The sequence below is a fragment of the Prunus dulcis genome, chromosome 4, assembly GCF_902201215.1.
Source record: "Prunus dulcis chromosome 4, ALMONDv2, whole genome shotgun sequence".
In the NCBI taxonomy this organism is placed as follows: Eukaryota; Viridiplantae; Streptophyta; class Magnoliopsida; order Rosales; family Rosaceae; genus Prunus; species Prunus dulcis.
Window position 1 is genome coordinate 8995471 of NC_047653.1, and position 12258 is coordinate 9007728.

At 38.9% G+C, this 12258-nt stretch overlaps 1 pseudogene; it reads right to left on the reverse strand.

Moving 5' to 3' along the window:
• Window positions 1–5686: 5686 nt before the first annotated feature.
• On the reverse strand, window positions 5687–7886 carry LOC117625278 (annotated as a pseudogene).
• Window positions 7887–12258: the final 4372 nt, after the last annotated feature.

Consider the following 12258-nt stretch of genomic DNA (forward strand, 5'->3'; position numbering starts at 1 on the left):
GGGAGATATTATGATAGTATGGTATGGTCGCATGTGGCGTAGGTTATCCGGCGTGTTGACAGGCCCCATACATGGCGTTGGTAGTACCGGCGTATGGGGAGATTATGTGAAAGACAGAGAAATGAATTGAGGTATCGCCTAAGTGTAAATTTGGGTTGTAAGGGAGAACTACGTGTGGCTTGATCCCTCAAGGAGGGTACGTAGGCAGCCTAAGGTTGTTAGGTGCAGCCGCAGACTAAATATTAGTCATAAAGGGGTATTTGAATTGCTGGGTAGTTGGTTGAGAATTATTGGAAGGCCGAAAGCCATTTGTGTGAATTGCATGAAATTATATTGTGCATGCTGCCAGTTGAGAATATAAATTATGTTTTTATGCAGGTATAAATTTTGGGAAATGTCCAATTTATAGGGGAGACTCCGCCGAAATTTCGGCAGAAAGTCTCGGTCTTTAGTAAATGGGCCCGGCGTCTGGGTGTTGTCAGGAATTCCAAAGGATTCGTCTCGGATTATGGAAAAATTCGGGGCGGGTCCTTTCAGTCACCGTCTTTTCGCCCACGTACACAAGGACATAGTTTGGAGCTCTAAAGAGGGGAAGATGTCTTGCGTTGAGTTCGGGTTTAGCCAGTGCGGGACAATGGGCTTAACCGGTATGGCGCTATGATTTTGTTCGAGTTGCCCGGAAGATGTAGAGCGGTGGTCCTGTTTCTTTAGTTTTGTTTTAAACTAATAATTTTCAAAAACTCTTTAGGAGTTTGCAATGATTTGTTTTCTATTTAAGATTATTATTTCTTTTTAGCTTTTGGCTTTCAATATGGATTTACTATTTCTACCGTTGCGCGGTGGATTTGTATTTTAGATCTGAGTACTGTGCTTTTGGTTGATAGATCGGGAATTTAGTCATTGTTTTAGGTTGTGCGTGATTCTCTCTATATCATTTCAACATGTTGATTTCGACCAAAAAAAAAAATCAATATATTGTTGTGTTTGGTACTGAAGAAGATTTACCCATATTCTGCACATAGTTACTTTGTATTTTTGTTTGTTCATCAATAATATAGTATCACTCTTTTTTTTTAAAAAGTAAATTAATAATCGATTCATTGAGAGATGGTATTGGCTTTTAAAAAGGAAACAAAAATCATTAAGCACGCCTCAAAGTATAATTTCTCTTTTGTTATTATGAATTTTTTTTTGCAATGTCAATATATAGCTAATAAAAATCAATAGGGTGTTAGTTGGATTGACATAGACCTTAAGTGTGTTCCCAAGTGATCATAGGATAGGGAGTGGATTGAGTTAGGAGGAGGAGGAGGTTGGGTGGTGAGGGGGAGGAGGGATGAGAGAAGGTGGTTAGGTAGAGGCTGTTAGGTTTTTGTGAGGGCGATTATGGAGGGGCTGTAAGTTGGACTGAAATGCCCCTCCATATTAGAGTAATTTGACAAACAATTGGGGATTGTCTGTAAATTGCTCAGAATTGAAACTACAGGGACAAAATTGATCAAATTAAAACTACGAGGACGAAAATAGTAAAAGTGATAAATTATAGGGACAAAAAATGACTTTTCACCTAAAATAAAAAGCATATGACTTTTCAAAAGAAAAAAGAAATTAACAAATTGAATAATCCCGGAAATGTGCCCCCACCCCAAATCGCTGCATTTCAAAAAAAAAAAGAAAAAAGAATGGCCTCTCGTACGTACGTCTCCCAATGGGAATAAAAGACCAAGACCTTTTTTTTTTTTTTTTTGTGTGGGTAAAGAAACGGGACTAACGCCCAGCAAAGAAATTAAACAATGGCTCGAGGCCTACAGACTCCAAGTAAATCTTCACTAGGAAAGAACATAATACTGTCAGGAGGGTCATGGAAGGTTGACAGACCCAACTCAAGATATGAACCCAATTCAGCTAGTTTATCCGCTACCATGTTGCACTCACGATATACATGATGAATAGAACAAACCCAGTTTTTATTTATATAGTCTTGACATCCCCATAACATAGCAGCAAAAGGATGAAGGTCTTCAACATTTTTGTTAAGCAGGTGTACCGCGGTCGTTGAGTCAGACTCAAACACAATTGCACTGCAACCTATATCCCAAGCAATTTTCAGTCTACTATAGATGCCCCATAACAACTTCTGATGGAATCTTGCGTGATATAGTTATGTCTTTTAACCATTGATATTTCAGGTCCAATTTGGGAATGCATTAATTCGTTTTTAGTTGTAATTTATGAGGGATAACATGCACATAAAGTGATTTCAAATAGTTTTCATTTCAAGCTTTTATTTAAGACATTCACCTTTTATTTCATTCCCCTCCCCTGTGCCCTCCCTAGCCCCCCGTCCTTTCTTCTTCCTCCCATATGATTTTCCTCTTATACTAGACCAAAAAATAATTAAATCACATTTAAACAATGTGACTAATTTGGTGGAAAACTCTAGCCCCTTCTCTCACAAAAAAAGACTCTACAGCCGTTTTCACTTTGAGGAGGTAGGAAGTCATTGTTCTTCCTCCCCTCTCCCCTTATCTCTTCTTTCCCTCTCCTCTTTCCCTTCATACCTTCTCCTCTTTTGCCTAATTTTCAAAGACATAAGGTTTTCCCTATTTGTTTTTGTTTTGTAATGATTTTCTTCCACTCATCATAGGCAAATGCGTCTTGGCATCGGATCTCCACTCTCGTTTCGGTGTCGGATCTCCACCATCATCTTTTTTGCGGTTTCTTTATGTTTGGAATAAGTCAGCAGAGGCTCTTTGGGTATTTTGTGTACTTTTTACCTCTCATTTTGTGAGAGTTTTTCACATCTCCTTTGCGCGAGTTTTTCACCTCTCATTTGTGAGAGTTTTATTTGTATTGTTATGACTTGGTTTTTTCAAGCTTTATCTATTTTTAGTTATTATGAGTTTGCTCTCTTAGCTGGATACGTATACCAGTGCGTCTTCGATCCTGTGTGATCGTTAGTGGAGGAGTCCTAAATTTTCTTAACTTTGATGTTAGATCGCTCTGTTATTGTAATGGCCTTTTGTGGCTAGTTTGTATTGGTCATTTGTAGCTAGTAATTTTTTTTGTCTGTATTATGAATGCAATCCCATAATTTCTCAAAAAACAAAAATATAAGGAAAAAAAAAAAGTTACCGAAGGATTTCAAAAGAAGAGAAAAAGGTGCAAATCAAAATATGTTTTGGACTGCCCTATGTAATTATTATTGTTCGCGTTTTATAAATTGAATATTACTATGATAATAATCACAAAGCTATAGTAAAAAATATATATATCAAATCAAATGCCAACGAGATCTAGCCTAGTGAAAAATAACATTGACTTGCAGACGAGGCAAGTTGAATTGGAAATTCAATTCCAATTGATTTTGATTCGAAAATTTTCGAATTTGGTGAGTCCAAATCAATTTTGACATTTGAAAGTACTGCAAAAAATTAGATTGAAATTGGAATGTATCTTAAGATTTTGAAATATATTAGAGTTTCAAACTTAGAATACACATAAGACCATTTCCAACCATATTGTGGCTAAACTTAAATTTCCACCCTCATAAATACAACTATTCATATATTTTCAGGACTCAAAAAAAAAAAAAAAAAAAATTCCTCCAACTTTGCAAACTTATAATTTGAGTCCACAACTTTATTAAATTATTTAAGAATAATTAACCCATAATTTTTTTTTTCCGTTAATTTTTCTTGACATTGTTTTTGTTTCAATCTTCGTGATTTAATTTTGTGAACATTTTAATCTAAAAAATTTTAAATTCCGAAAATAGAATTTCACTTAAAAATAAAAACAAGTACAATTTAGCTTTTGCAATAAAAAAATAAAAAAACCACCCTTTTTTTTTTTTTTTCAGTTGTTGGATTCCAACATCTTCCTCTTCTTAAGCTACCATGTGTTGTGCAAAATGGCTATTGGCCAGACAGCTTTGCTATCACGCAGGGCCCACCTCTTTTGCCTCTTCACATGGTCTGCAAAATATAATTTTGGGCTCCACACAAATTACCAGTCCAGACAAAACTTGGACTGGAATTCCACCACACATTTCACATTTCTCAAATTTCCAACCCCCTCCCCAAAATACATGAATTCAAGAAAAATTTTAGGCTCAAAACTGAAAATTTGGGTTTCTACCCCAATGGTTAGAGATGTTCTAATGACTAAATTGCCAAAAGAGATTTATGAGTTCAACAATATGAGCCATCTTTTACTCAATCGCGGCTGTGATCGTGATGATGGAGCTGCAGGAGTGGGAAATGAGAGTTGTGAAAAAAAGAAAAGAGAACGAGAGCTACAACTGTACTCACACCCATCTCAAATTGGTCAAGTTGCACATATAATTTGGTTAAAACAACTCAACTTCCTTAAGTTATAACTCATTTATCCGACGATTGAAGTCTTTGTTGCAACAGTACAAACTAAATTGGAAGGTATTATATAGAATGTGAGCATCTAAACTAATTGTTGTGCCAGAGTTTCTTCGATCTTGCCTGATCGTTAGTGGAGACATACTAGATTTTCTTAATTTTGATATTAGACCGCTCTGTTATTGTAATGGCCCTTTCGTGGCTAGTTTGTATTGGGCCTTTGTGACTAGTGACTTTTTTGGCTAAATTATAAATGCAATCATAGAATTTCTCAACCAAAAAAAAAAAAAAAACTAATTGCCATTATGAATAAATCAAATTTTTGCGCTTACAATCCACTAAATAAATGCATAGACAAAGCAAATTATATAGCTAATAATGCATGGAGATCAGCTTGTCCCACATATGCTGTTCTAATAAAAATGAATGTAACAGACCATAGTGTTCTTCAATTCAATAGAGTTGTAACCCATCTTCACCTTCAGTTCAGCTACTCTCCCCAATGTGGCCTAAACAAAGAGGGAAGGGGGGAAAAAAAAAAAGGTCAGTCAAAATGCTAACGGTTAACCTTCAGAGAAACGGTCCTACGACCCACTATTAGCAATACATATTGTCCACAACTTAATCACTTACAAAGCCATGTGAGATTTTATCACAAAAGACCTCGATGATATCAGTAGTGGAACTATTCATTATATTTTCTATTTTATTTAGTCAAGTTTCCGATGCGAGACCTATATATTCTTCAACATTAATCCCAAGTTTAGAGAAAATGGCTGCAGATTATTGATATACAGGGTAAAACTATTGCAAGTCATCAACAAAACATAAGCAATTTTATACTCACCTCGTGCTTCTTCTCTAGAGTCAATGCAAATCAAGAGAGATTCTGAAATCCAGTGAAGCGTTGATTGCTCCCGAGATAGGAAGAATGAATAACTCGAATGTGCTCGACCACCTGCCGGTCTTCACTGCCCTTCTGAAGCCTAGCAATAAATAGATTGTGCATGTCATATAGAAGCAGTTCGTCGAGTGATCTTAGACCCTCAATGCCGAGTGGAAGTTACTCCAAATTCTGACATCTGGACATGGTCAGCTTCTTGAGCTTAGGCATTGCTCCATTTTGGACAACCATCGTATTTAGCTGATCAAATTGTTCAATGTGTAATATCTTCAGCTCCTTGAACGTGTCGGCAAAGCTTGGAGGGCCTCAAGTGGGCTCTCATTGGCATTTAGTTTTGACCACTTTAAACCAATCTTGGCTACACTATGGAGCTGGGAAATCCACTTAGGCAGCCATTCTAGTCGCCCTTTCAAATATAGACGTTGCAGATAGTTAGGAGGAAATTCCTCGTGATCCAAGTCAAGAAACTCCTCCTCGCTCGTTGATCTTACGTCAAGTGTTGAAAGCTTCTGCATTTTCTGAATAGAACGACACAAGTCCCTTCCATCTTTTCTTTCAAGATCTGTCAGCCCCAACTTCCTAAGACCTTTCAGCTCCCCCAAGTCACTTATGATTTTTCTGTTGTTTTTCACCGTAATTAGTGACAACTTTTGTATGCAGCACAAAGCTGCAATATTGCCTACAGAAACCTTCACTCCCCTTGCAGCTCCAAATGTCACATAATTCGGGACATCGTAGCAATAGACTAAAAGATGCCGCAAATTGTGGAGTGCATAAATCTGTGCTGGTAATTTGGTCACTTTGGTCTGCTTAAGATCCAAGGTTTCCAAGAATCCAAGCTTCTTTATGGACTTTGGAACTGTTCTAACATTGGTTTCCCTCAGACATAGGTACCTCAAGAGAGTGAGACCAACAACGTAACTGGGGAAGTCCTCCAAAGGGACACCTTGCAAATCTAAAACCTTTAAAAATGTAAAGGTGTTAAGAAGCTCAGAGAGAGAACTTGTCTGCCCACACACCAGTAAGGTACGAATACAACTTAAGTCTCTATACCTTGACAAATTGGCCATACTAACGTTATGAACAGAAAGGCGTCGAATTTTCTCACCAGGACTACTACAGCAGCTGTTTTCATCACATGAGACAGTGATGAAATTCTCCACTTTTGAGATGATGAACTCAAGGACAAGGTTCAAAACACGACAGCTCCTCACTACTCATCCATCGACCTCCATTGTACTTGCATGAACCAAATTTCTTCCAATCAGTTCTTTGAGATAACCTTCTGCAACCTCCTCTATTGATTTTTCTGGTCTTCCTATTGATATTTCTGGTATCACAAATCCTTCAGCTACCCACAAGCGAATTAGCCTCTCACGGCTAATGGAGTAGTCTTCAGGAAACATGCTGAAGTACAAGAAACAAGTTTTAAGATGGCTTGGAAGATCCTCGTAACTTGGCTGCAAAATTTGGCTGATAATCGGAAGATTGGGTACGAGGCTGTCATGTAACTTCTTCCACTCAAGTGGAGTTGATTGTTTCGTTGCTAGCAAAGTACCAACAGCTGAAATTGCAAAGGGTAAACCTTCACACCTCTTGAGGATTTTATCTGCCCACTCCTAAAGCTTGGGCGGACACTTTCCTTCTCTATCATCAGGAAAAGCCTTCTTGTAGAATAGACTCCGAGCATCTTCCTTTGATAACAAATTGCTCAAATCATGGATGTGCGCAGGAGGTTTTGCTCTCCCGGAAGCTACATCAGATTTACGAGAAGTTATGATTACTTTACTCCCAGGCAAACCATTTGGAATAGCATTTACAATGCCTACCAAATCTTGTTTGCTCCAAACATTATCTAAAACGAGCACAAACCTCTTTGTTCAAGAAGTAGTCCCAATTGCTCTTCTGGATCTTCATGATGATCTGGTCCCTCCCTTTTGACTTTCGGGTCAAATTTGCTTAACATGTTAAGCAAGAGCTCACGGCGTTTGCTGTCACACAAGTCGCGCGGCACATCAATCCAAGCATGGCAATTGAAAAACCCTTGGACACTTTTGTTTTTCGAAAACATTCTTCAACAGAGTGGTTTTGCCAGAGCCGCCAGGACCTACAAGCGAAATGATGGTTAAAAGCCTTGAGTTATCTCCTTCCACCAACTGTTTGATGAGTTTCTGTTTAGGCTTCTCAAACCCCTCCATTTCTTCTTCTTCAAGAAAGCGATGAGGTAATGTTAAAATGTAAACTGCCTAGCTAATTTCAGATTAGTTAGTAAGCTCTAAGTCAGTTTATATTTAATCTGTTCTAATCTTTGTGTTAGTTGAGTACCTTGAGCTTATATGCCAGGTGCAATGCTTGAGTCTGTTTTCTAATCCCAGCTGTTAGGACAGCTGTGTATTGCCATGTGTCATATTCACATTGGCTTACTGTTACAAACCGTTAGATTTGGAATCAACTGATGTAAGAGAACATGCTATTGTCATGAGGGAATATAAGCTCTGCTGCAATGTTCATGCAGCGTAAGTAATTTGTTAGAACAATCTCAGTTTCTCTGCTCTCTCTCTCTCACTCAGTACATTCTTTGCTCCCTTTGCAATCCAAATATTCAACATGGTATCAGGTGTGCAGGTTGGATCTGGATAGTGGGCGTTGAAGCTGTGAGCTGAGTCTGGAAATCCAACGAGAAATTTCCAACTCTCAGCTCATTGAGTCTGGTCTCAGATGGCTGGGTCAGGAGGGAGTGATCTTAGAGCTCCAATATTCAATGGGGAGAACTATGAGTTTTGGAAGATTCGAATGAGAATAATTTTCAAATCTCATGGAATCTGGAATTTGGTTGAGAAAGGCCTTCAAGTTCCAGATTCAAAAGTTGATGAAGAAGGGTCATCAGATTCTGAGATGGTGTCCTTGTTGATGAAGGATGCTAAGGCTCTTGGTATTATCCAAGGTGCTGTTTCAGATGACATCTTCCCCAGAATCTCAAATGAAGAAACCTCAAAAGGTGCTTGGGATATCTTGCATCAGGAGTTTCATGGTGATAGGCAAGTCAAATCCATCATGTTGCAGGGTCTGCGTCGAGATTTTGAGTACACCAGGATGAGGGATGATGAGATCTTGTCTGGATACATCACTCGGCTACTTGAGCTTGTAAATCAGATGAAGGGATATGGGGAAGATCTGACCAAAGGGAGGATAGTTCAAAAACTGCTAATAAGCTTAACCAAGGAGTTTGATCCAGTCTGCTATGTGATTGAGCAAACTAGGGACATTGAAACCATTGAAGTGCAAGAGGTAATTGCAGCATTAAGAGGATTTGCTCAGCGTCTTGACAGACATGCTGAAAGCACCACTGAGAAAGCTTTCAGCAGCATGAGCATAAACTCAAAAGGATCTCAATCAAGTTCTAGTTCTGGCTCTAATAAATCAAAGAAGAACTGGAAGTCCAAGGATAAGAAATGGGATTCTAAACCTCAAAACAATGTCAATCAAGGAGGAAAACCGAGTCAAGGAGGAAAACCGAGTCAAGGAGACAAATCTGGAAAATGCAAACATTGTGAGAAGCTACACTATGGTGAGTGTTGGTTTAAAGGAAAACCAAAGTGTCATGGCTGCAATTGATTTGGTCATTTTGTCAAGGACTGTGACCAAGCAAACAAGGCAGGGAAACTTGCTAACATTGCAAATCAGGTAACTGAACCTGCCATTATGTTCTATGCATGTCATGCTGCAACAATTGGAAAGAATGTGAATATGTGGTATGTTGATAGTGCATGCAGCAATCACATGACTTCCCATGAGTCATTACTTGTAAATGTTGATAAAAGTGTGAAGAGTAAAGTCAAAATGGGGACTGGTGATCTAGTGCAGTCAATAGGCAAAGGGACTTTGGCTATAGAAATGAAGGGTGTGACTAGATATATCAAAGAAGTCATGATTGTACCAGGTTTAGATGAAAATTTGCTAAGTGTAGGTCAAATGATAGAACATGGGCATTGGATTGTATTTGGTGATAATGCAGTTGATATCTATGGAGATAGGCAGCTGGAAGATTGCATTGCAAGAGTGCCAATGAAGGGAAACAGATGTTTTCCTTTAAATCTTGACTATGTCAATCCTCCTATGGCAAACAGAGCAACAGTTGGAGAAACATCCTGGCTGTGGCACAGAAGATTTGGGCACCTAAACTATATTAGTTTGAAGTTGTTACAAGAGAGAGATATGGTTCAGGGACTGCCTAATTTACAAGAACATGAGAAGGTCTGCTCTAGTTGTGCTGTAAGCAAGAACCACAGAAGCTCTTTTGATAAGGAAGGAGCTTGGAGAGCCTCTCAAACACTAGAACTGATTCACTCAGACATATGTGGTCCCATGCAGACCATCACTCTTGGAGGGAACATATATTTCCTCACCTTCATTGATGACCACACCAGAATGTGTTGGGTGTTCTTCTTGCAGCATAAGTCTCAAGCATTCAACATATTCAAAAGGTTCAAAAGCATGGTTGAGCTACAAAGTGGTTATCAAATTAAGAAGCTAAGAAGTGATAGAGGTGGAGAATACACATCTTTGGATTTCTCAAAGTTCTGTGAAGAGATGGGATTAGAAAGGCAACTGATAGTAGGCTACTCTCCACAACAGAATGGAGTTGCAGAGAGAAAGAATCGTACTGTGATGGAAATGGCAAGAGCCATGATGCATGAGAAGAAAATCCCTTTGAAGTTTTGGACAGAAGCTGTCAATACAGCTGTATATCTACAAAACAGAAGCCCTACAAGTGCAGTGGACAATTCCACTCCATTTGAGAAGTTTAGTGGAAGAAAACCAGGTGTCAAGCATTTGAGAATATTTGGTTCTCTATGCTATATTCACATCCCCACATAGAAAAGGCACAAGCTGGAAGACACAGGTGAGAAGGGAGTATTTGTAGGATATGGTGTATGTGAAAAGGGGTATAGAGTGCTCAACTTGAGAACTCAAAAGATTGAGCTGTCTAGGAGGGTTATTTTTGATGAAGAAGCAATGTGGAATTGGGAAACAAATGAGGCATTGCAAATTCCTATGTCTTGGGGTGATGGAGCAAGTTCAACAGTATCAGATTTGGATTCAGAACCAAATCTGTTACAGCAACAGATTGTGCAGTCTCCTATGGAAGCACAAGCAAGTAGTGATTTGCATGCTACTCAAGACTCTGCTCCATTTGAAACTTATGATAACACCCCAAAGAAATGGAAGAGTTTGAGTGAAGTGTATGCTCAATGCAAGATGAGCATCATTGAACCTGAAAATTTTGAAGAAGCAATCAAAGATGAAGCTTGGGGGAAGGCTATGACTGAGGAGATACTTATGATAGAGAAAAACTCCACTTGGGAATTGGTTGATAGGCCAAGTAGTAAACCAATTGTGGGAGTGAAGTGGATATTCAAAATTAAGCTTAATCTTGATGGCTCCATTCAAAAACATAAAGCAAGACTTGTTGCCAAGGGATACACACAAAAACCAGGGATTGATTTCAATGAAACCTTTGCTCCTGTGGCAAGGTTAGACACCATTAGAACTCTCATAGCTCTTAGTGCTCAGAAAGGCTGGAAACTATGGCAATTGGATGTCAAGTCAGCCTTCTTAAATGGTGTCCTTGAAGAAGAAGTTTATGTTGATCAACCGGATGGTTTTGTGGTTAAAGGTGATGAGGATAAGGTGTATAGGTTAAGAAAAGCTCTCTATGGGTTGAAGCAGGCTCCAAGGGCCTGGTATAGTGAAATCGACACCTACTTGAATCAGTGTGGTTTTCACAAAAGTCCAAGTGAAGCAACTCTCTATGTGAAAACAAAGGAAGGTGTGGGAACACTAATAGTGTCAATCTATGTAGATGACATAGTGTATACAGGAAGTAGTGATGAAATGGTGAAAGAATTCAAAGCTGAAATGATGTGCAAGTATGAGATGTCTGACTTGGGTTTACTCCACCATTTTCTTGGTATGGGAGGAACACAAACTGAAGGGAGCATCTTCATTCATCAAAAGAAGTATGCTCTCACTCTCTTGGATAAGTTTGGACTTAAAGACTGCAAGTCAGTAAGCACTCCATTAGTGGCTACTGATAAATTGAAAAGAGAGGATGGAAGTGATGCTGCAGATGAAAGTTTGTTCAGAAAAATTGTAGGCAGCCTGCTGTACCTTACTGCAACCAGGCCAGATATCATGTTCTCTGCCTGCCTGCTTGCAAGATTCATGCACAACCCTTCTAAGATGCACTATGGGGCAGCTAAAAGGGTTCTAAGGTACATACAAGGCACAATTGACTATGGAATTGAGTATGTGACTGGAAAATCTGCACTCTTAGTTGGTTACTGTGACAGTGACTGGAGTGGATCTGAGGAAGATATGAAAAGCACTTCTGGATATGCATTTTCATTTGGAAGTGGTGCTTTTTCATGGGCATCAGTCAAACAACACAGTGTGGCTCTCTCTACTGCAGAGGCAGAGTATGTGAGTGCAGCAGAAGCTACATCACAAGCCATTTGGCTCAGGTTTGTTCTTGAAGATTTTGGGGAAGAACAAACCACTGCAACAACTGTGTTTTGTGACAACACTTCAGCCATAGCAATGGCTAAAAATCCAGTTTTTCATCAACGAAGCAAGCATATTAAAAGGAAGTTTCATTTTATTAGAGATGCAATACAAGAAGAAGTGATTGAACTGCTCTACTGCAAGGGAGAAGAGCAAATTGCTGATATCTTCACCAAAGCTCTTCTTAAAGACAGGTTTGACTATTTGAGGAGAATGCTTGGAGTGAAATCAGCTAGCACTTTAGAAGGGAGTGTTAAAATGTAAACTGTCTAGCTAATTTCAGATTAGTTAGTAAGTTCTATATCAGTTTATATTTAATCTGTTCTAATTTTTTTTGTATTAGCTGAGTGCCTTGTGCTTATATGCCAGGTGCAATGCTTGAGTCTGTTTTGAATTCCCAGCTGTTAGGACAGCTGT